Source organism: Ceratotherium simum, chromosome 19, assembly GCF_057802395.1.
Source record: "Ceratotherium simum simum isolate JZ-2026a chromosome 19, ASM5780239v1, whole genome shotgun sequence".
NCBI lineage: Eukaryota > Metazoa > Chordata > Mammalia > Perissodactyla > Rhinocerotidae > Ceratotherium > Ceratotherium simum.
The window spans coordinates 12,843,135-12,859,708 of NC_141918.1; the positions used below are offsets into that span (position 1 = coordinate 12,843,135).

A 16,574-nucleotide genomic window follows, 5' to 3' on the forward strand; every position below is an offset into this window, starting at 1 on the left:
CCAGCCTCATGGGTCCAAGCTGAACTTCCTGCCCTTAAGTCAGGGGTCTCTAGGGCCTCCATCCCAACCAATCCCTTCAGGGTACTGCTACGTCACACCGCCATTGCACACTGCTCTGGCTTTGGCTCCTTTGTGTCTGCTTCCTACATTTTTACCTTTCTTTTGTGCTAGGCTTGTATTGTGGTATTGTCCTATTTTATCCAGCATTTCTGTTTTTTAGGAGATCATATGTAAGAATGGCGATGCAAGGAGGGAGCCTGCTCACGTCAGCTCCTTCTGCCACGTTGCCTAATGATTACAAAACAGTACAAAATTCTGTTTAATCATGGAAGTTGTCAGAATTACTCATTCCATTTGGTTTGAGTGACTAGAAAGATCCTGAATATGCTAATGTAATATCACTGTTTCTCTAACATCTAGATATCTAGGGGTCCCACACAATGTTGTTTCTGAATTTTTCCAACTAAAGAAAGACCCTGCTGGGTGCGGTGGTGCGCGCCTGTAGTCTCATCTACTCAGGAGGCTGAAGCAGGAGGATCACTTGAGCCCAGGAGTTCTGGGCTGCCGTGCACTATGCTGATTGGGTGTCTGCACTAAGTTTGGCATGAATATGGTGACCTCCTGGGAGTGGGGGACCACCAGGTTGCCTAAGGAGGGGTGAACTGGCCCAGGTCGGAAATGGAGCAGGTCAAAACTCCTGCGCTGATCAGCAGAAATAGATCTTGGTGAGGAAAGGTTAAGTGGCCAGAGATGACTGGGAGAAAAGGAACAGACTAAGGGAAATTCCAGACTAATGAACACACAGTCAACTTTCAATTATCTAGGCAGATGGCACTTTGCCACAATGCAGATAACCAGGAATCCACTTCATGGCACAGTCAACTCTATGCCAAATAATGTTTAAATTACAATTTAGCATTCTGAGTCCACACTCTGAGCACTTTTCATATAACTAAAGTGACTGTTACAACTAGTCAAACAAAGGATGATTTACATTGAAAACTGCTTGCATTTTAAAGGCCAAATCTTATTTTACAGGTCAATGGACTAACTTCACGCAATTTCAATCATGGGCGAATAACGGGGGAATTACACATAGGACTGATGGTTAGAAACCATATAGAGCAGGGTATTATTTTATTTCTAAGTTTAGATCTCAGAAAATTAAGGGAACTTGATCAATTACTTGATAATACTCACTTGTTAGTTATCTTATACAGTCATGTGTTGCTTAAGGACGGGGATACATTCTGAGCAATGCATTTTTAGGTGATTTCATCGTTGTGCAAACATCATAGACTGTACTTACACAAACCTAGATGGTATAGCCTATTACACATCTAGGCTATATGGTACTAATCTTATGGGACCACTGTTGTATATGTGGTCCGTCCTTGACCAAAATGTCATTATTCAATGCACGACTGTATATGTATTACATATATATTTTAAAATGTGAAATAACAAGGAGCCTCTCTGAAGTTATAGCTCCCAGAATGAATCTTTGAATTTATTCCTATAATATGCATGACTGGGAAAACACTGAATTAAATCTCTTTGACAGACAGGTTGTGTTTACTGCCAAGTCTCCATGAGAACAGATACTTAGTACTGCACTATGTCAGCAAGGAATATAAAAGTGGAGCAGAAAACCAAAGAACTGGGAAGGGATCCCATATTTTACTCTGCTTAATGGAACCATAGGTCTCACAGGCAGATGGGGACTCAGATTGTGAAGCACAGCTTCATCTTTTTTGCACACGTGAAACTGGGCTCAGCAAATGTGAAATGACTTGTTCAGGGTCACATGGCTGGAAGCAGGCTGCAGCTGGAACCCAGGCCTCTTCTTACTCAGCTCCTCAGAAGCACGTTCACTATTGGGACAATTTGAGGAGCTTTGTGTAATAGCACTTGAAGATAATGGGCTCTTTTGGAATAAATGTCTACATCTTGGCATAATAAGCACTGCTTGTGTATGTGTAGCTTTGTTACAGAAGGAAGCAGACACATAATTGGTATTTTTTTTCTTGTAGCTCTTGATTCTAAAACATCTGAATGTTTCTAAACATTCTGTAATATAACGAATTGCAACTTGTTTCTCATATTTTGTGCAGGGTGTGTGTGGCACTTATGTACTATTTATGTGGACAGGTCAGGAATTGTGATGCAAAACTAAAGATGAATAGAGCAGTGAAAAAAGAAAGATACTTTTCTTAGGTGAACTCTGAAATATAACATAGTAAATATCAGAGTGTGCATTTTAAGGGACAATTAGGATCCTGGCCTCTTGGTACACTCGGCAGTGCACTTTTTTCCAGACTGGCAGATCCACGGCCTCTGCATTTGACATTGCTATTGTTTCTTAGCATCTTGTACAGTCCTCTGCTTGGGAAGCGTTCACAGGATACTTGTTGGTTGACTGACTAATTCATCACATTACAGGACTGAGCAGTTGTGAGTTATTCAAATCTTTATTCCACAGTTGGGCAAATAAACACGAGTGAGGGTATAGCTTTAAACTCACAAATTGCATAGCATATCTGAGATACTTTCTGCAGTTCTAATATTGATCTAGGAGTGTTTTCAAAACATTACTATGGCAACAATCCCTATTCAGCGGGGGAAAGCAATACACTATGCAAAGACAGAAGTGAGAAGAGTGTTTCAGATGCTGCCTTTTTACACCCTGCAGATGTGCCCTGACCTCTCAGCATTATTTTTGCTGAGGATAGTGTCTGGAAAATAACATTTGTTGAGAGTTACTCACTGACTCTGAAAGATATTAATTCAAAAACTATGTCATAGAAAACATCATCTCACTGATTTAAGATTTTCCATAAAATGAATACTTTGATCATACTTGAAGTTGATCAGCTTATCATTTGAGAACACCATGAAAATAATATTTTCAGCCAGTAGTTGAAAATTGTTACATAGGATGCATTACAAAGATATAGCTGTAGGTATTCATGAATTTGTTCATGTGGCATTCACTGAACAAATATTTATTGAGCATAGTCTAGAAGAAGACTGCTAGATGTCAATTCCATCAGCAAGAGTTATGAGAGTCTACTGATGCCTTTTGAACATTTACAACCAGATTTTGCTTCTATCATAGAACAAGTCAAACCTCTGGCAAAAATGATCTAACTCAACATTTCATTTCTTTCTTCCTTTTCCATAGAATTTAAGAACAGTAGGTAACCCACTATTTATTATCTTTTTTTCAAAAATGAGAAAACTAAGGAAACTAGGCTGTGTATATAGCACAAATTATAGTGTAAATTGGGCAATTTTCAAAATTTGCTTGATGTTGATGGCCAAACCTGACAGAACATTTAAAATATGTGTATTTTGCATATGTATACAAATATATGCATATACATGCATAGGTATACACACATAGATAAGTATATGAATCACCTGGATTCACTAGATAATTACTCAAATGTTCTATGATTTGCTACTCAAGTATGGTCCTTGGACTAGCAGCATAGGTATCACCTGGGAGCTTGTTAGAACTGAAGAATCTCAGGCCCCGCCCTAAATCTGCCAAATCAAGGTCTGCCTTTTAACAAGATCCCCAGGTGATTCAATGCAATTAAACTTTGAGAAGCATTGCTGTAACAGATTTTAACCAGCAAAGTGAGTTGAGAGTTGAGACAGTTTTATCTCAGGGGAAAAAACCTGTTTCCATTTTCTATATGATTTTTAAGAAGTGATTATTTGGGGGTAGAGGAGGTGATGGTCAGGATGTTGAATTATCTGGATAAGTACTTCAAGTCTCAAATTTTTCTGCCAGTGTAGGTATTGCCATGATGACTGTTCACAGGTGATCATTCAAGTCTCTTAAATCCCTAATAAATGGAAGATGCATAGTACAGCTCATCATTTAAAGATAAATTATTTATTATACAAACAATGATAGGAATTTAAAAATTAAAAAGAAGTGGCCGGCCCGGTCGCCTAGTGGTTAAGTTCACGTGCTCTGCTTCAGTGGCCCAGGATTTGCAGGTTTGGATCCCAGGTGTGGATTGACGTACCACTTGTCAAGCCATGTTGTGGCGGTGTCTCATATAAAGTAGAGGAAGATGGGCAGGGATGTTAGCCCAGGGCCAATCTTCCTCAGCAAAAAGAGGAGGATTGGCAACTGATGTTAGCTCAGGGCTAATCTTCCTCACACACATACAAAAAAAGTTAAAAAGAAAATCCTAAATCTCACCATATGGCTTTTCAATGTCAATGCCTTGCCAGTATCTGTATGCTCACATATGATGTTTACATAGTTGTATTTGTATACTGATTTGTTTATTCCAAGCTAAGGGGTGAACATAGACAAACTTGTAGAGGTTAAACGGGAAGAATGTGATATTTGAGGCTTTTGTATTTATTCTTTTTCATTTAGTGCTAACTTGAGCTAATTGTGATCATGATTATTAACAATTCCCAACTATAATCAAACTTCCTAATCAAGATTTGTAATGGCGGCATCACTTCTCATTGAGTTGATGCACAAAGATTATTTACTCATTCTCCTATTATACGGATTTCCATGTTTTGTTATTATAAATAATTTAGTAATAAACATCTTTGTACAATAATTTAATTCATTAAATTTATTTTCATAGCATAAATTACCAATAATGGATTTACCGGATTTAAGTATACGTACTATCACGTGGTTTTGAAAACTTAGGGACAAGTTGTTTTAGAAAAGGTCTGTAACAATTTATTTCGAAACCTGCATTGTTAGAGCATTCCAGTTTCACCACATCTTGCCAGCAATAAGAAATAATTATTTTCAAATCTGCTAATTAATCAGTATACAGCTTATGATTTTTCAGAATGAAAATGATTAAAACTATCATTAAAATTCAGTTCTTCTCTCTTGTTTTCTTAGAGAAAAATTTCCCAAAAGCTGTTCTGCGGCCTGAGCCATAAACGGGCTGCAGGTGTGCTGAGATAGTGGGCTCTGTCATCTCCTGAATAGGGCTAGAGGCAGCTAAAGCCTCCCAGCTGGTCACCCCCCACCATGAACAGGGTGAGAAAAGTTTGGGAAGTGTAGCTTATGCCCACTGTTTTCTCTACTTCAGCTCTCTTTCTCACTCCCTTTTTTTCTTTTAATTAAAAAAATTAATATACTTTATTTTTTGAGCAGTTTTAGGTTTACAGAAAAATTGAGCAGAAAGTACAAAGAGTTCCCATGTGGTCTATGGGAACCTCCACCCTTCTTCCTCACCCCTGGCCCCCAGTTTCTCCTATTATTAACATCTTGCATTAGTGTGGTACTTTTGTTACAATTGATGAGCCCATATTGATACATTATAATGAACTAAAATCCACAGTTTACATTAGGGTTCATTCTTTGTGTTGTACATTCTGTGGGTTTTGACAAGTAATGACATATATCTACCATTACAATAGCATACAGAATAGTTTCCCTGCCCTAAAAATCACCTGTGCTTCACCTAGTCCTCTCTCCCTTCCCCTGAACTTCTGGCACCATTAATCTTTTTAATGTTTCCATAGTTTTGCCTTTTCCAGAATGTTATATAGTTTGAATCGTACAATATGCAGCCTTTTCAGATTGGCTTCTTTCACTTAATCATATGCATTTAAGGTTCCTCCATGTCTTTTTGCGGCTTGATAGCTCGTTTCTTTTAATTGCTGAATAATACTCCATTGTATGGATGTACTACAATTTGTTTATCCATTCACCTCTGTGCTGCTTCCAGGCTTTAGCAATTAAGAATAAAGCTGCCATAAACATTTATATACAGGTTTTTGTGTGGACTTAGGTTTTCAACTCATTTTGAGTAAATGCCAAGGAGCTCAACTGCTCCTTGGTTGATAGGGTGAGAGTATGTTTAGTTCTGTAAATACTAAACTGTCTTGCAAAGTGGCTGTACCATTCTGCATTCCCACCAGCAATGAGAGTTCCTGTTGCTCCACATCCTCACCAGCATTTGGTGTTTCAGTGTTTTGAATTTTAGGTACGTAACGATATATCACTGTTGTTTCAAATTGCAGTTCCCTAATGACATATAGGGTTGAGTATATTTTCATATGCTTATTTGCCATCTGTATATCTTCTTTGATAAGTTACTATTCAGACCTTTTGCCCATTTTAAAATCAAGTCGTTTGTCTTACTGTTGAGTTTTAAGAGTTCTTTGTATATTTTGGATACCAGTCCGTTACCAAACATGTGTTTTGCAAATATTTTCTCCCAGTCTGTGGCTTGTCTTTTCACTCTCTTAACAGTGTCTTTCACAGAGCAGAGGTTTTTAATTTTAATGAAGTCCAACTTATCAATTTTTTCTTTCATGGATCAGGCTTTTGGTGTTGTATCTAAGAAATTATTGCCAAACCCAAGGTCCCCTGGATTTTCTCCTATGTTGCCTTCTAGTAGTTTTATAGTTTGCATTTTACATTTAAGTCTAAGATCCACTTTGAATTAATTTTTTTTGCATGTGGATGACCAGTTGTTCCATCACCGTTTGTTGAAAAGGTTATCCTTTCTCCATTGGATTGCCTTTGCTCCTTCGTCAAAGAGCTGTTGATTATATTTGTTTGGGTCTATTTCTGGGCTCGCTGCTGTTCCACTGAACTATTTATCCTTTTTTTTTTTGCCAATATCACATTGTCTTGATTACCGCAGCTTTATATTAAATCTTGAAGTCAGGTAGCGTCAGTCCCCTGACTTTGTTCTTCTCCTTTAAAAATACTGTGTTGGCTATTCTGTTTTTTTATCTTTCCATGTAAACTTTAGACTCAGTTTGTTGATATCCACAAACTGGGATTTTGATTGGGATTGCATTGAATTTATAGATCAAGTTGGGTAGAACTGAAAACTTGAAAATATTGAGTCTTCCCATCCATGTACACGGAATCTCTCTCCATATATTTAGATCTTCCTTGATTTCTTTCATCAGATTTTTGTAGTTTATCTCAGATCTTGTACATATTTTGTTAGATTTATACTCTTTTTTTTGATGCTAATGTAAATGATACTGAGTTTTTATTTCAAATTCCAATTTTTCATTGCCAGTATATAAGAAAGCAATTAACTTTTGTATATTAATCTTGTATCCTACAACCTTGCTATAATTGCTTATTAGTTTCAGGGGATTTTTTTTTTATAGCCAATCATGTCATCTGAAAACAAAGATAGTTTTATTTATTTTTTCCCAATCTGTATACTTTTTTATTTCCTTTCATTGTCTTATTACATTAGCAAGGACTTCCAATATAATGTTGAATAGGAGTTGTGAGAGCAAACATCCTTGCCTTCTTCCTGAACTTAGGGAGAAAGCATGTAGTTTTGTCATCGACTAGTGCCCTGAGGAACTCAAGGGTGGGTTTGGAAGAGGTTAACTGTTTTTTTTTGTTCTTTTTTGTGTGAGGGAGATCAGCCCTGAGCTAACATCCATGCCAATCCTCCTCTTTTTGCTGAGGAAGACCTGCCCTGAGCTAACATCTATTGCCAATCCTCCTCCTTTTTTTCCCTTTTTCTCCCCAAAGCCCCAGTAGATAGTTGTACATCATAGCTGCACATCCTTCTAGGTGCTGTATGTGGGACGCCACCTCAGCATGGCCCGACAAGCGGCACGTTGGTGTGCGCCCGGGATCCGAACCCGGGCCGCCAGTAGCAGAGCATGCGCACTTAACTGCTAAGGCACGGGCCTGCCCAGAAGTTAACTGTTTTTATGTTAAGGAGACACAAACAGCAACCACCCTGAAGCTAACCAAGCCTCCCTACAAGAACTATGCCCATGACCTTGCCTTAATTTTAATACGAAGATCTCTTCAGGAGGAGACTAAGCCTCATTACCTTACCGTAATCTGCAGTGTATGTGGAAGCATGTTTTCCAACTGAGCCTGTGCAAGCGAATACCTGTCTCTCCCTTTTGAATATTCATTCCCCATCAGAAATAAAAGTTCCTGCTTCCCTTTGTTCGGGGACACCATGACTTTGGAAATGATTCCTCATGGCCTCCTATTTGCTACAAATACACTTTACTTGGTGAGACAAATTCCACTGGTGTAGAGTCTTATTTAACTCACCAGGAGGCGAGCCCACTTGGTTCCATATCAGTTTCTCACCATTAAGTGTGATGTTAGCTGTAGGGTTTTGCTAGATGTTCTATATCTAGTTGAGGAGATTCCTCTCTATTCCTAGTTTGTTCAGAGTTTTTATCATGAACAGATGTTGGATTTTGTCAAATGTTTTTTCTGCATCTATTGATATGATCATCTGATTTTTCTTTTTTAGCCTGATATAATGCATTATATTAGTTGATTTTTGAATGTTAAACTAGCCTTGCATACCTGGAATAAATCCCACTTGGTCATGGTGTATAATTCTTTTTATACATTGTTGGATGTGATTTACTAATATTTTGTTGAAAATTTTTGCATCTATGTTTATGAGAGTTATTAGTCTGTAGTTTTTCTTTCTTGTAATGTCATTGTTTGGTTTTACTATTAGAGTAATACCGGTCTCATACAGTGAGTTAGGAAGTATTCTCTTCTTCTATTTTCTGGAAAATACTGTAGAGAATTGGTAGAATTTCCTCCTTAAATGTCAGGTAGAATTCACCAGTGGACCCATCTAGGCCTGGTGCTTTTTGTTTTGGCAGGTTATTAATTATTGATTTAATTTCCTTAATAGATATAGGCCTGTTCAGATTGTCTATTTCTCCTTGTGTAAGTTTTGGTGAATTGTGTCTTTCAAGAAATTGGTCCATTTCATCTAGGTTGTCAAATTTGTGGGCTGAGTTGTTCATAAAATTCCTTTATTATCCTTTCAATGTCCATGGGATCAGCAGTGATGGCCCTCTTTCCTTTCTGATATTAGTCATTTGTGTCTTCTCTCCTTTTTTCTTAGTTAGCCTAGCTAGAGGTTTATTCATTTTATTGATCTTTTCAAAGCTTTTGGTTTTGTTGATTTTCTCTATTGATTTCCTGTTTTCAATTTCATTGATTTCCATTCTATTTTTTCTTATTTATTTTCTTTTGCTTACTTTGCATTTAATTTTTTTGTTTTTCTAGTTTCCTATGGTAGAAGCTTAGATTGTTGATTTTTTTCATCTTTTTCTCTTCTAATGTATACATTTAGTGCTACAAAATTCCCTCTAAGCACTGCTTTTGCTGTATCCCACAAACCTTGATAAGTTGTATTTTCATCTTCATTTGGTTCAAAATATTTCTAAGTTTCCCTTGAGATTTATTCTTTGACTCAGATGTTATTTGGAAGTGTGTTGTTTAATGTCCAAATATTTGGGTGATTTTCCAGCTCTCTTTTACTGATTTCTAGTTTAATTTGATTGTGGTCTGAGAACATACTTTGTATGATTTCTATTTTTAAATATCTGTTAAGGTGTGTCTTATGGCCCAGAATGTGGACTATCTTGGTGAATGTTCCAGGTGAGCTTGAGAAGAATGTGTTCTGTTGTTAGATGGAGTATTTTATAAACGTCAATTAGATCCAGTTGATGATAGTGCTATTCAAGGCAACTGTATCTTTACTTATCTTCTGTTTGCTTGATCTCTCAATTACTTGAAAAAGAGGTGTTGAAGTCTCCAACTATAACAGTGGATTTTTCTATTTATCCTTTCAATTCCAATAATTTTTGCCTCACATATTTTGACACCCTGTTGTTAGGTGCATATACGTTTAGGATGGTTATGATTTCTTGGACATAAATATTTTCTACCTAGCAAGTCAAAAGTAATTGTATAAGATTAATCTAAGATTGTAAAAATCAAATATAAGATGATCTTTCATCTACAACCTCAAAACAGTATTCAGGATTCCATCAACTGTATCCTATAGATAAAAAAGGAAAAGAGGAGATGTACCACTATTTGAGTCAACTGTTCTAAGTCTAGTGTGAAGAATTTCTTGTGAAACACTGGGAAAAGTGGGAGAACGTCCCTATCATGTTACACAACGCTCAGAGAAGTTATACTGATAGAGTAGAGACTAGTGCTGCCATGATGCTCCCTCTAAAATAAAGCCATCTTTATTAAATCAAATATTAATTTAAAACTCAGGTTATAAATGTACATGATTCATTTGTTTCAAAGGTACTTAGAATTGATTATCACACAGTACCTGCATAAAAGCCTATACAACCCAGACCTACCAGGGAAAAAGCCATCTCAAACTTGGGACAGTTATCTAATGTCTAGAAATGATGTCTAACATAATGATGTCTATTGGCAACTTCCCCCTAAATACTTGGCTCCTATAAGGAAACTACTCTAGCTACTAGTCTATTAACGATAAACATTCAAAGAAGCTCTAGACACTAAAGCAAAAGTAGTATTTGAGATGTAGAAAATGTGGACTCAGAGCAGCTACAAAATTTGGTTCTCAAGATTAAGTCCCAGAGACTTGTCTGTGAGACCCAACCTCATCACTGCCCTGTAATTCAAAGTTGGATTAACTCTTTACTAATAATATTCAATTGGAGCTTTCTAAAGGTCTAAATTTCCTAGATTATCATTTAGAGAATAGGAGCACAGGGAAGCAGTCCACTACACCCAATATTATTAAAACTCATATTGAGACTGGTTTATGCCAAAGATGGAATAAGAGAAACCAGTTTTACCCTGCCACCTCTAGCAACTCCCCCTCCCCACCCCACCCCCTGTTTTCCTGTTCAAAAACAGGAAAAAAATATATAAAACAACAAATTTTCAAGACATTGGCCATCAGGCAATGAAGTACAGTCATCCCTGAATGATGGAAAACAAATGAAGTGAGCCTACAGTTGCCCCACTATATTGTCTTGAGAGAGTTTCCAGTCTGCGGCACAGGGAGGGTAAAGCCAGGAAGAGCCTAGTGAACTCTGTGAGTTGAGGAGATGGAGTTGACATTACCTAATGATAAACAGGTAAATCCACCAAGAAGACACTGTAATTCTAAATGCGTATGCACCAAACAAGAGTTGCAAAATGTGTGAAACAAAAACTAATAGAACTAAAAGGAGAAATAGATATAATCCAAAATAAATAAAATCCAAAATTATAAATATAATACAATCCAAAATTATAGTTGGAGACTCAAACACCACACTCTTAACAACAGATAGAACAACTAGACAGAAAAATCAGCAAGGATATAGAAGAACTCAGTAGCAACCAACAGGATATAATTGACATTTATAGAACATTTCCCCCAACGACAGCTGAATACAAGTGCCAATAGAACATATACCAAAATAGACCATACCCTGAGCCACAAAACAAGGCTCATCAAATTCTGAAATCATACAGAATGTGTTCTCTGACCACAATGGAAGCAAACTGGGGTTCAACCAACAAAGAGATAACAGGAAAATCTCTAAACACATGGAAACTAAACAATACACTATCTGATAAATAATCCATGGGTCAAACAGGAAGTCTCAAAGGAAATAAAAAATACTTTGAACTAAATGAAAATAAAAATACAATACATCAAAATTTCTGGGACACACCTAAAGCAATGCTGAGATGGGTATTTATAGCACTAAATGCTTACATTAGAAAGAGGAAAAGTTTCAAATCAATACTCTAAGCCTGCACCTTAAGAACCTAGAAAAAGAAGAGGAAAATAAACCCAAAGCAAGCAGAAGAAAATAAATAATAAACATATGAGTAAAACTCAGTGAAACTGAAAACAGAAAATAGAGAAAATTAATGAAACAAAAGGCTCACTCTTTGAAAAGATCAATAAAATTGACAAACCTCTAGCAAGGCTGACAAAGAAAGAAGAGAGAAGACACACATTATCAATATCAGGAATAAAACAAGAGATGTTATTACAGACACTGCAGACATCAAAAAGATAATAAGAGAATATTACAAAGAACTCTACACTCATAAATTTGACAACTTAGACAAAATGGACCAATTCCTCAAAAAGCACAAACTACTAAAACTCATCTAACATGGAACAGATCATTTGAATACCCCTACAGCTATTAAGAAAATTGATTCTGCAATTTAAAAATTCCCCCCAAAGAAATATCGAGGCCCAAATCGTTTCACTGGAGAATTCTACCAAATGTTTAAAGAATTAATACCAATTCTATACAATCTCTCCCAGAAAATAGAAGGGGACTATTTCTCAATTCATTCTACAGGCCAGCTTTACCCTGATACCCAAAAAAGAGAAAGACTGTACAGAAAAAGAAAATTACAGACCAATATCCCTCAAGGATTTAGATTTTTAAACCCTTAACAAAATATTAGCAAATAGAATTCAGCAAACACCTATAAAAAATTATACATTATGATCAGTGGGGTTTATTCCAGGGATGCAAATGTGGTTCAATATTCAAAAATCAATCAATGTAATCCATCATGTTAACAGGCTAAAAAGAAGAAAAATCACATGATCATCAATTGATGCAGAAAAGGCCTCTGACAAAATTCACCACCCATTCATGATAAAAACTCCCAGAAAAACAGGAATAAGGAGAACTTCTCAACTTGGTAAAGAAATCTACAAAAACCTAGAGCTAACATAAACTTAATGGTGAAAGACTACATGATTTCCTCCTAAAACTGGGAACAAGGCATAGATATCTGCTCTCATCACTTATATTCAACCTAGTAATGGGAGTTCACTAAAGAAAAGCAAGAAAAGGAAATAAAAGGCACACAGATTGGAAAGAAAGAAATAAAACTGTCTCTATTTGCATACGACATGATTGTGTAGAAAATTGCAAGAAATCAGCACAAAATCTCCTAGAACTAATAAGTGAGTTTAGCAAGTTCATAGGATACAACATAAACATACAAAAATCAATGGTATTTCTATGTGTATATGAGCAATAAACACATGGAAACAAATTTAAAATAAAGTGCCATTTAAAATCACTAAAAAAAAAAAGCTGCAAAAGAAGTACTTAGGTATAAATCTAACAAAATGTACACTACACATACGGTAAAAGCTTTAAGATAAATAATAATTGGAGATAAATACCATGTTCATGATTGGAAGATTCACATAGTCAACATGTCAATTCTCCTCAAATTGATATACAGGTTTAACACAATCCTTATCAAAATTCCTCATAGATATAGACAGATTATTCTAGAATTAATATGAATAGGCCAAGGAACTAGAATAGCTAAAACATTTTTTGAAAAATAAAAATAAACGGGAGAAAACAGTCTACCCCGTTTCAAGATTTATTATATAGCTACAATAATCAAGACTCTGTAGTGTTGGCAGAAGGACAGACACATAGATCAGTGGGACAGAACAGAGAACTCAGAAATAGACCTACACAGATATGAGCAACTGATCTTTGACAAAGGTGCCCATACAATTCAATGAAGGACGAACAGCCTTTTCAGACTGTGCCAGAGTAACTGGACATCTATAGGCAAAAAAATAATAATAATCTCTAAGCCTCACACTTTATATAAAAATTAACTCAAAATAGATCACAGACTTAAATACAAAACATAAAACTGTAAAACTTTTAGAAAAAAATTAATTCAAAATAGATCACAGACAAAACTTTTAGAAAACACATAGGAGAAAATGTTCAGGATCTAGGGCTAGGCAAGGAGTTCTTAGACTTGTCACCAACAGCATGATCCATCAAAGGAAAACTGATAAATTGGACTTCATTAAAATTAAAAACGTTTGCCCTGTGAAAGACTCTGTTAAGAGGTTGAGAAGACAAGCTACAGACTGGGAGAAAATATCTGCAAACCACATATCCAACAAAAGACTAGTATCTAAAGTCTATAATATACCTATCAAAAAAGCTAAAAAAAAAACACAAAAGTACGAATGTTGGTGAGGATGCAGAGAAACTGGATCACTCCTACATTGATGGTGAGAATGTAAAGTAGTACAGCCACCCTGGAAAACAGTTTGGCAGTTTCTCCAAAAACTAAACATGCACTTAGCATACAACCCAGCAACTGTGCTCCTAGCATTTATTCCAGAGAAGTGAAAACTTATGTTCATACAAATATCTATATACAAATGTTTATAGCAACTTTATTTGTAATAGCCAAAAACTAGAAACAACCCAGATGTTCTTCAATAGGTGAATCGTTAAACAAACCGTGTTACATTCATTTCATGAAATATTAAACAATAAAAAAGAACACACTCTTGACATACACATTATATTGAGTAAAAAAAGGTAATCTCAAAGGTTACATACTGTATGATTCCATTTAGATAGCACTCTTGATTGACAAAATTAAAGAAATGGACAATAGATTAGTGGTTGCCAGAGGTTAAGGAAGGGTTTGAGTAGCAGAGAAGAGGGTGTAGCTATCAAAGGGCAACATGAGGGGTCTTTGAGGTAAAGCAAATATTCTGTATCTTGACTGTATAAATATGTTAAATCCTGGTTGATATTTTACTATAGTTTTGCAAGATATTACCATTGGGGAAAACTGGGTAAAGCGCACATTGAACTTCTCTGTATGACTTCTTACAATTGGATGTGAAGCTACAATTGTCTCAAAGTAAAAAGTTTAATTTAACAAATAGCAACTATATGTTGCCTACCAAAAACACAATTTAAATGTAACGCCACAATTAGGTTACAAGTAAAAGGATATACCACGCTAACCTTAGTAAAAAGAAAGCTGGATTTGCTATTTTAACATAAGAAAAAGTAGATTTCAGAAAAAATAATATTACCAGGGGTAAAGAAGGTTATTGTAGAAGATAAATGGGTTACTACTCATGAGAATATAAAAATCTTAAATATGTATGCCTCTAATAATGGAGCTTTGAAATATATGATGCAAAAAATTAATGGAGCTGCAAGGAACAACGGATGAATCCACAATTATGGTTAGAGATTTCAATACCTCTTGCTCAATAATTGATAGAACAAGTAGACATAAAACCAGCAAGGATATAGTTAACCTGACGAACACCATCAACCAAGTTGACCTGACATTTACAGAACACACCACAGAACAAGAGCAGAATACACATTCTTTTCAAGCGCACATGGAACATTTACCAATGTAGATCACATTCCAGACCATAAAATTAATCTCAATAAATTTAAAAGGATTCTAGTCATAGAAAATATGTTTCCTCTGACCATAATACAATTAAATTAGAAACCAATAATAGCAAAATATCTGGAAAATTCCCAAATATTTGAAAACTAAATGCCACATTTCTAAACTACCCATGGGTCGAAGAAGAAATCAAAATGAAAATCAGAAAATATTTTGGGAGATTGCTGGGAAGATGCAAGCAAGACTTGCATAGTCTTAAAACAGACTACAAAAATATATATTTTATATAGGAGGACTCTGAACATACCTCCTCCCACAGACACAACAAATTTACAACTACCCTTGCAACAATTACCCCAGAGAGAGAACTGAAAACTTGATAAAAAGAACCCCCAAAACAAGAGACAGTGCTGACTGAGGTGGAAGAGGCAGAATCACCTTTCCAGAGAGAAAAAAGCCACACTCTAGCCGTGCCAATTCACGGCTGGGAGCAATCTTAAGAAACAAAGCGTTCCCTGGAGGAGGGGGGATCTGAGTGGGAGGGCTTTGCCACAATAAGCAGCTTTTAAACTCAGCACAGCCGAGATGACTGTCATAACATCTGGCTTTGCTGGCTATTAACAACAACAGGGAATACCCCCAGAAAAGCTAGCTAAGGGAAAGAAAAGCCTGCTCTTAAAGGGACCATGCACAAATTCACCCATTTTGAAAAGCAACCGAAAATGACCACAGAGAAAAATTTCTCTTCTTTGGTGAAGAGAGACTCACTTGATAGGCTCTGGGCACAATTCAGTGATAGGCCAGACCTCCCCAGGCTGAGACCACCTCCCCAAGGACTAAGACATTGGCAGCAGCCATTATTGTGACCTAGTGCAGGTGTGTTGACACAGATACTGGCAGACGCCACTGGAGTTTCTCCCTTGGCCTGTTGGCGCAGGGGTCTGCTCCACCCACAACAGCACTAATTTAATTCAGCTCAGCCAGTGCAGGCAGCCAGCCCTCGGGACTGGCCCACCCAACAGCAAACCCTTGGATAGGCAGGGTGTGTGGGACCTCTGCAGTGGGGCGAGTGAGTCCACCTCTGTGGGGCAGGGTGTGCATAAAGGGCAGGCCTGAGTTGGCAGAGTATGAGGGACCTCTGCAGCAGGGTGAGTGGGTCCACTTCAGTGGGGCAGGGCATGCACATGGGGCAAAACTATGTTGAGAGGGTGTGTGGGCCTACGAGTGGTAGGGATTGCAGCTGCAGCAGACTTGTGCTTCTCAAAGAGCCACATAGGGGATTGGCCCCACCTTCCAATGCCTGAAACAATTGTGTGCTGCCACGCCTGGGACTGGCCCTACACACTTGCACTACTGAGAGAGCTGACAACAGCCTTGCAGGATGGAGGCCTACAGCAATTGTAAGCTCCTGAGCCTAGCAATCAGCCATGCTGGGGGCCCGACTCACTTAACAGTAAAACAGCAGCAGGAATGTGCTATTAGACCTTGCAGCCAAATGTGCTGGGGCTTCCCATGCCCAATAAAGTGACTGAAGGGACCACAGCAGCCACACATGGCCGAGCATTAC

The 16,574-nt window shown here is 37.1% G+C and overlaps 1 non-coding gene across 1 annotated transcript; it reads left to right on the plus strand.

Annotated features, from left to right (window-relative positions):
* The first annotated feature begins 478 nt into the window (after nucleotides 1–478).
* Nucleotides 479–777, plus strand: LOC147914503 (signal recognition particle RNA). The gene has a single exon (XR_015555290.1).
* Nucleotides 778–16,574: the final 15,797 nt, after the last annotated feature.